The sequence below is a fragment of the Macaca fascicularis genome, chromosome 8, assembly GCF_037993035.2.
Source record: "Macaca fascicularis isolate 582-1 chromosome 8, T2T-MFA8v1.1".
Taxonomy (NCBI): domain Eukaryota; kingdom Metazoa; phylum Chordata; class Mammalia; order Primates; family Cercopithecidae; genus Macaca; species Macaca fascicularis.
Window position 1 is genome coordinate 126,107,177 of NC_088382.1, and position 9,488 is coordinate 126,116,664.

At 39.4% G+C, this 9,488-nt stretch overlaps 1 pseudogene across 1 annotated transcript; it reads right to left on the reverse strand.

The window, feature by feature from the left end:
- Positions 1-2,718: 2,718 nt before the first annotated feature.
- On the reverse strand, positions 2,719-6,234 carry LOC102142017 (lysophosphatidic acid receptor 1 pseudogene; annotated as a pseudogene). The gene has a single exon (XR_012416941.1). The product of XR_012416941.1 is annotated as a lysophosphatidic acid receptor 1 pseudogene (transcript).
- Positions 6,235-9,488: the final 3,254 nt, after the last annotated feature.

Genomic DNA, 9,488 nt, shown 5'->3' on the forward strand with positions numbered 1-9,488 from the left:
GTTCCTGCACTACTATAAAGCCCACCAGTAAAACAAATTTGTTGCCACTTTTCACTTCTTATGGATTTTCACAATAGTCCTCAGAGGCCAACAATCACTGTTAACTGCTGTTGTCACCAACATCTTAATGGAAACACACATTCCTAGTGTATATATGTTCCAACATGGTAAGTGGTCTTTTAACTACCTTTTGTCTAGAGCTAGTTTTACAGGCTCTTAATTATTTCCTAATTGTTTACATTTTCCTAATGACGGTGCCTTATTAACTACACATTAAAAGAAAGTTCCATTATAAAAAAATTATCAAAAATATAACTTCTTTTTAATGTATGGTTAACAGGGCACTGTCATCAAGGAAAATGTAAACAATTAGAAAATAATTAAGAGCCCGTAAAAGTAGCTCTTGATAAAAGACCACTTAGCATGTTTGGACATATATACCCCAGGAATATGTGTTTCTGATCCACAACATGAATGAACCTGGAGAACATTATGTCAAGTGAAAGAAGTCAGGCACAGAAAGACAAATACTGCACGATTGCACTCATACGTGGAATGTAATAAAGCTGATCTCATAGAAGTAGAGACAAAAACAGACATTACCAGAGGCTGGAGGGTTGGAGAGTTGGGGAAAAGATGTTGGTCAGAGGAGGAATAAGTTCAAGAGATCTATTGTATAGCATGGTAACCATAGTTAATGATGCTATGTTGTATTCTTGAAAAATGCTAAGAGAGTGGATGTTGAGTGTTCTTGCCACAAAACAACTACTGAGATAATGCACATGCTAATTAGATTGATTTTGCCATTCTACAATGTATATATGCCTCGAAACATCATGTTGCACATAATACATACAATTTTATCTGTCAGTTTAAAATTAACTCTTTAAAGGAAGTTCCATATCTTTGTAATTTCAGACATAATTTTTTTCTGTTTTAAAAATTTTTTTAGTTTACTTTAAGTTCTGGGATACATGTGCAGAATGTGCAGGTTTGTTAAATAGGTATACATGTGGCATGGTGGTTTGCTGTACCCATTAAAACGTCATCTAGGTTTTAAACCCCACATGCATTAGGTATTCAGACATAATTAATTTTATCAATCCTACAGATTTATTAATGGGAACTATTTTTTCTCATTTAAAAAAATATTTTGGCTGGGCATGGTGGCTCATCTCTGTAATCCCAGCACTTTGAGAGGCTGAGGCAGGCAGATCACTTGAGGCCAGGAGTTCAAGACCAGCCTGGCCAGCATAGTGAAACCCCATCTCTACTAAAAATATAAAAATTAGCCAGGCATGGTGACGCACACCTGTAATCCCAGCTACTCAGGAGGCTGAGGCGTGAGAATCGTTTAAATCCAGGAGGCAGAGGTAGCAGTGAGCCAAGATCGTGCCACTGCACTCCAGCCTGGGTGACAGAGTGAGACTCTGTCTAAAAAAACAAACAAACAAACAAACAAACAATCTCTCCTGCTCTGTTTGTAAGATATTCTCTCTTCTACATTGATGCTTTGCTACATGATTAACTTATTCTCTCTCGTTCTCTCCCTTTCCCGGATAACCTAGGTTAGATGTATCATAGACCGTTTTTTTCTACTACAAATAGCTGTTTGGTGGCTTTACTGAGAAGATCCTTCTGCAACCAAAGCAGGGATATGTCTCCTCTTCTGCCGCATCTTCAATTTTGTTTTAGGGTAAACATCAGGGATATACTATTGATCCTATTTGTAATGTTCAGCCTGGAATGGCCTCATGTAATATGTATTGAGTAATCCTCACTCAAACCCAACTAGATCTGTGCCTTGGCCTGTATTTCTACTTCTGAGAGATTAATATTCTTAGTAGCTAAAAGTAATTTCAATTTTCTCATTGGCAATCCTTTATTCAGTAAAATAGGTCATTTAAGTTGTTACTACATATATATTTTATATATAAACATATATATATGGCATCTATTAAAGCTTCTTTAATTTTAGATTTAAAAGAATTTGGCCAAAAAATATTTCCTCCAGAATTGGCCCTGGAGAAATTAAAAACACCCACTGTGACATTATGACAACTGATGCAATGGGAAAGAGGGAAAGTTTTGGCTTTGGAGCCACAGAGCCCCAGGTTTGAGACCACACTCTCTGGCTAATACTCACTATGAGTGAATGTTATTCAACAAACACAACCCGGGGCCATTCTAGGCTGAAAATTATAGATATCTAACCTCCCAGCTTCTCTAAACTACAACTGGTATAAGAATGCCTGCTTGGTGGGAGTGGTTTATGTTTATTAAAGGGGATAATGTGGGTTCAATGCCTGAGATGTAATACCTACTAGAAGTCAGGACTTTCCCCTTCTGCTTCTCCCCTGTCCTCCCACTCACACACCTGTGTTGTCCTCGGTAGGCCCCTGCTCTAGGCCAGGCCCAGGAGCCTGGTGCTCCCAGGATTTTGCATTATTTCATCTCCTGTCTGCACTTCTAGCCCTTTCTTTTTACCCCATTTGTTCCTTCTGCTTTTTCATCTTCCTTTTGTTTTTCCTCCCACACCTATTGGAGCTGACAAAATTGAAGACTCGCCTGTCAAGTAATGTAAATGTGTAAATAAAGCAGAAATAAGATAACAGTGAGTGGTAAAGATTGTGGAAAACTAGGGAATGTTTGCTCTACCGACAAATACTCAAAACATAGTAAGCACACACACACACACACACACACAAAATATATATATTTTTTTTGATTGAAAATGATTTATTAAAGTCCAATTAGTATGCTTTTCATTTCAAATAATCCATACAGCCTCCAGAAAAATATGCACATGCGTAAAAGTCCAAGTTCATTTCTTTCACTTCCAATATAAAGTATTCTGTATTTTGTAAAAAGTATGTGCAAACACCTTTCTGCTAATTGAGTTCCCACATTCTTTTCACTACGGGTACTTTACAAGTCTGCCCTCTGCTCAAACAGTAACCGTGCACTGATGTCCTCCTTCCTAGACAGTCATTCATCTCCCAGACTTCTTTCTCTCAGACATCCTCCTGACCTCCCCTGACCTGCTTCACCACTGTGTTACTTCACTGGTCACTTGTTACAGCAAACTGATGCAACTACTACTCTACCTGGACAACGTATTAAACAGGTATCACCTAATAGGGCAGCAGCCTATTGGGGTGATTCCTGGAGAATACACAGTAACCAATCACATACTGACACACTCAACCCATTTGCTACAGATGGACCCAAACTAATTGATATGACAATCCTTTATTCACTCAGCACATTTGGTTTCTTTGAATTTTCTTCAATTTTACATTGCAGGTGTGGCTACCAAGAGCTGGATAACGAGTCACTCAAACAAAGTTTGGAATTGCGAGATATATTGGGATACCTTGATTCTTGAGACAGTTGAATGCTTCTAGTTGATCTTGTTATATTAAAAAGTCACTCTCAACTAAACTGACCACTGCATTTCTTTTGTAAAAAGGTCATTTGACTGGCTTTTCCTCACAACTGCCACCCATGCAGTGCAAACGCAGGAAATCCCTTTTTATGAAAGATATAAGTAAAAGATGACATTTCACATTTTTTGAAAAAAAGAATCCTTCATGGGAATATGTCCTAATAATCAATTATATGGACAAAGTTTATGCACACAAAATTTCTGCAAAATGAAAATTAGAAATAACCTAAACAGCTAACAACATGGGAATGGTTAAATAAACTGAGTTGCATCCATTAAATGGAATATAATATAGCCATTAAAATTGTTTTTGTAAAATTTTTAATACCATAAGAAAATGTGGCAATTTTGCAATGAAAAAGATCTACTTATAAAACTGTTTACAGTATGATTCCAATTATGTAAAAAAGGTATACAATACATACATAGGCATATATGGGGGTTGCTTTTGAAAGGTGGTTCCTTCTGGGTTGTGATATTATCAGTAACAATTTTTGCTTTTTTATACATTTCTGCATTTTTCAAGTTTTCTGTGATGAGTATATTATTTTACAAAGACTACGAAAACTTTCCTCTGATACACTGGTAATTAGAATGTACTTGGGTATTTTAAATATGTGGGAACAATATTACAGTGCTTCATCTTCTATGACTTTTTTGGAATACATATCACTTTGGCAAAAATTTACATTCCCTGTTTTAAACTTGTTACAACATTTTAATTAAACAGTTAATATTGTCATTAGAGCATTGTTTGCTTCATAACCTAAACAAATACTGGCTTTGAAGTCTAGGTTCTATTTCCTAGAAGATTTAAAATTAGTATCCTTTTAATCTTTTTAAGTAAGGCATACTGCATACATACATTACATGCATGCTTTCTAAACAAAAGATAATTCCAGCTTACAGTTTTCCTATGTAAGGGAAAAAATGGAATTATGGTAGTTTAAAAACAGTCCATAGTCTCATCCATCACAAACATGCTGATAGGCATAAACATGTTTATTAAGTGAAACGTATCCTTTAAAAATAAAAAAGGGAAGGCTGTATATAAATGAAGCTGTGGATTCAACTAGTCAGAATTTATCCTGACTTGCACCAAACCACACAAAATCTTTTTAAAGTCTAGTTAGTGTAGTCTAAATGGACACTCCAGAGTCTGTTCTTGAATTCCATTGCAAGAGCTCCACTTCCTACTTTCAGAAGGGATGGGGATCAAGGTGAGGGTTGTCACATAAGCTAATTTTCAATATATATCAAGTCTTGTGGGGCCTAGGAACAAATACTGTCATTGGTTAGTGTTTAAGTACATGAGTTGACATTTCTCCTCTCTCACACCCCACCTTGCCCTGGCAATTGGGTAGGGGGAGACTGTTTATCCTCCAAGAGAGGACGGCTGGTTTCTCATCTCAGTTTCCATTCTAAACCACAGAGTGGTCATTGCTGTGAACTCCAGCCAAGATGGTGTGGTTGAGGGAGGAAGCCGAGCGGTCTGAGCCTTCTGTGGGGCCGCTGGGGTTCTCACTGCGTTGGCAGCAGAGGATCTGCCTAAAGGTGGCGCTCATTTCTTTGTCGCAGTAGGAGTAAATGATGGGGTTCATGGCAGAGTTGAATTCAGCAAGGAGAAGGAAGAATTTCTCATAGGCCAGCACGTCGCACTGCGGACAACACACGTCTAGAAGTAACAAAACCAATCCAGGAGTCCAGCAGATGATAAAGGCCCCAAGCACAATGACCACAGTCTTCAGAAGACTCATCATGGTATCCCGATTCCGCCAGGGTCCAGAACTATGCCGAGACATTCTCATAGTCCTCAGGCGAACATAGCCAAAGATGTGAGCATAGAGAACCACCATTACCACAAAGGTCACCAAGTTGAAAATGGCCCAGAAGACTAAGTAAGAGTCGCTGTACAGGGGTGCCATGTTGGAACAATTTTCAATATCACAGATACAGTTCCAGCCCACACTGGGTATAGCACCCATAACGATGGCCATAGTCCAGATGACCACAATGACCACCACTACCCGCAGGTTGCTCATCCGTGTGTGGAGCTGCATGCGGAAAACCGTAATGTGCCTCTCGATTGCAATAGCCAGTAAGTTGGCCACAGATGCCGTCAGGCTGGTGTCAATGAGGCCCTGACGAAGGAGCCATGTGCTAACAGTCAGCCTCCGAGTATTGGGCCCTGTGTTGAACATGAGATAGAAGTAGGCCAACCCAGCAAAGAAGTCTGCAGCAGCCAGATTAGCCATTAGGTAATAAATAGGAAAATGGAAGCGGCAGTTGACATAGATTGCCACCATGACCAGTAGGTTGGCCAACATGATGAAGATACAAACAGTGATTCCAAGTCCCATCACCAGCTTGCTGACTGTGTTCCATTCTGTGGCAAGATGCTTTCCACTTCGGTTATAAAAGAAGGCAATGGATTCGTTGTAGAAGCACTGTGGTTCATTCATGGCTGTGAACTGGGGCTGTGAAATTACAGGGATGGAAGTAGAGATGGCAGCCATGACAGCTCTGTGGTTGTAGATGGTGAATAGGCCCCAGAACTACGGGAGACAAATGTTCTTGTTTGCTGATCAGATCAAGGTCATGCTAGGAGAAGCTGTGTATCTGATGCTGTAGGAGTCAGTCCTGAGAAGTCAGGTACTCAGACAGGTGGATGGGGAGCTTCATAAATCAGATGTCCACCTGGCGTGGCGCCCCCAGCGCCCCTGACTTCTGCGCCCCTTCCTCCATTCATTGGCTCGACAGCCCTCGCTGGCTGCAGGGCCGGGGCTAGGGGGTGGCCTTAGCCTCCCATTCATTATCTCAGCAGCCTCAAAATATATATTTACCAAGCAAAATACATCAGCATGTTGGATTTGGCTTATGGCCGCCATTTTATGAGCTTGCCTACCAGCAAATGCATAGGTAGTCATTGTTCCCAAATCTCAGGTATCATTGTGCTGCTGACACTCAAATTTGAGTTGTAATTATGCAGTATTTTTAATAAAACTTCCTTCTGAAAGCATTCACACATGATATATAAGAAGGCATGGATTGCTTTGCCTATGTAGGGATGTAATAATCAGGATGTATATGCTTACTCGTCTCCACTAAAGAAGCTGTAAATATAGCCAAAACTGTTCCATGATACACATACACAAAAACTTGAGAAATAAAGCTAAAAGTCTTTTGAGAAACAGACACATTCCAGTGTAATAAGACACTGTGCAGATTCCAGGTACCTCTATAGAATGCCAACATTCCTTGATCCACTGTGTGAGTACCAAATTCTGTACTAAATGCTAGCTTGGGGCCCTGAAGTGAGTTAATCTAATTAGACTTCCTCATCTATCACAAAAGCTTCCTAAATTATTTCATGTGCTTCACCAGTAACCTCTACACACCTAAAAGTAAAGACGAGATTTCCAATGAGTTTATATCACTCAACCAGGCTAGTGACCTGCTAAGGCAGCTATCCCAACTCCAATCCATGTTTTAGTCTTGAACCAGGCCTCATGTCTAAGACAGAGAAGAGCAATCCGTATCAGCTTCTATGCAGTCAACCAAAGCGACATATCCACCAGCAGGGTAAATATATTTGTTACCTTAAACTGAACTATAGGCTTATATGGATGTCTCAATATCTAGGATATGACATTTTGAAGATGCGGGACTGTGTTATAATAATAATGATAATAATATATGGACTGAAATGTGTTTGCCCAAAATTTATATGTTGAAAGCCTAAGTCCCAATACTTCAAACTGTGACTGCAAGTGCAGATAGGATCTTTAAAGAGGTACTTAAATTAAAACGAGGTCATGAGGGTGGGACCTAATCCAATATGATGGGAATCTTTGTAAGAGGAAGTCTGGACACAGAAACATGTGGTGGGAAAACCGCGTGAAGACACAGGGAGGAGACCGCCATCTACAAACCGACGAGAGGAGCCTCTGAAGAAACCAACCCTGCCAACATTTTGATCTCAGACTTCCAGCCTCCAGAACTGTGAGAAAATAAATTTCTGTTGTTTAAGCCAACCTAGACTGTAGTACTTTATTACATAAGCCTTAGAAAAATAGTAAGAACCATAATATATTAAACATTCATTACATCCCTAGCACTAGGGCAACCATACAACTTTTGGAACCAGACTTTTTTTCTTCCAGTTTCTTCTTCTTGGGGTTCGCCATTGAACAGAATAATTGAAAGAGATTAACAGTCTTTCAGCATGAAAAGCAAAAGAGGATCATGAGATTTTAATCCAGCCCATGTGATTATCATGTGGACACTATGCCCTGAGGGAAGACCAATGTGGAAACCTCTTTTTCTTTGCCCCTCTTCCTCCCTCCAGAAAGGATCCCCTGGTGCCATCCAGCAGGAAACAGAGCCAAGGGTGGCTGCAGGCTGGCACCCTCGGGGATAGGAAGCTGAAGGAGATAGAAAGATCAAGTAGCTGCAGGGAAGGAGGAAAACAGACAGGAGGTCCAAAAAAAAAAAGAGGCTGTGTGCCAAGCCAGAGGACAGCCAAGTAGGCACCATACAGTTGAGAAATAAGCACTACAAGAAGCCAGAAAAATGTCCAGTGGAGCAGGGTAGTGAGGCCCAATATCAACAAAGTCTTGCACAAATACATTTGAAGTATGGTTACTAGAAATGGATGACCTCTTGCTCAAGGCTCAGAGCACCGGGAATGCAGCGAAATAATGTCAGGCTCCATAAGCAGCATCTACCATCAAAACCTCCAGCCAGACTCTTAGCATGTGTGCTGTGTGGAATGGAATGTGGGTCCTACACCTGTGCTGTTTGCTTTTTTTCAGACAAATGTGCAAACTGATAACAAGACCATCTGCTTCTTCATCCTTAGATATAAAAGATGCCTACACATGCAGCAAACTTATCATTTTCCTCCCTGTAACTGCTTGTCTGATTGCATAAATATGTTAGTACAGTTCCATTTAATAGTTATTGCTTTAAAATTTTCTAATCCTCAGCTTTGTTTATAAATTCTTAACTTCCCAAGAATGCAAAAGTATCAGGTTAATTTCTTCAATTACAATATCAACAATAACAATACTGCTTTCTTAGAATTGAAATCCAAATTTCTGTCTTTCCATGATGCTGCTTTAAGGAATGATAGGACATAATATTTGAAAGTTACGAATGCAACTAGATAAACAAGGACGAATCGGGATTTCTGACAAGGCAGTGTGACCTGCGACATAAAGCCTTGTTGTCACCTCCCTTGCTTCACACTTCCAACTCTGGTTTTTCTTGCTTGGGTCTGCCCCAATTCTACCAACAATTCCTGAGATTCTGAACCAATGTGGCTTCAGTTGCCAGCACAGCCAATGTCTTTGACCTTCTGCTCATCTTCAACCAATGAATATTGGTTAAATAAATCCTCTTTCCTATTAGTTTGATCGACAGTATAGTGGAATATTTCAAAAAGGGATCTTAAGAAATCAGGAATAAAGAACACAAAAAATAGACCCTCAAACATTTACAGAAGACACAAGTGTTACCTTAAAGTTTAAGTCTATCATAGACAGATACTGCTGGTGCACAATATCTATTTTACCGATTTTATCCTCCACCTTGTCTACCAAGAAGTCTGAGTGCAGAAAAAAAGATGGTACTAGAGTCCTGTACACTGCCCCAGCCAAGCTAGCTGTGGCTGAGGTTTGGTTAAATCAGGTGAAGAAATTACATGGTTTTATATTTTTTGTCCTTCTTCTTTAGTTTCCAAGCTAATATTACTTTGAAAATACATGCAATTTTACCTTTGTTAAAATAAAGGAGAAAGGGGCCCTTGGCACATATAATAAAACCAGTAGGAACCCTCTAGAGCCATGTTCTCTAAAATGGAACCATTTACCTCAGGGGGTAATGTAGAAAGAAAACATTAGGACTTTTATGTTTTGTCTTACTCTTTAAAAAAGTTTTAGCTTTTACTTATGTTTTAAAATATATACAATATGCAATATGGTAGAATATGTACACAATGTCTAAAAAACACCTATATATTGGGGTGCCTGATCAAAAA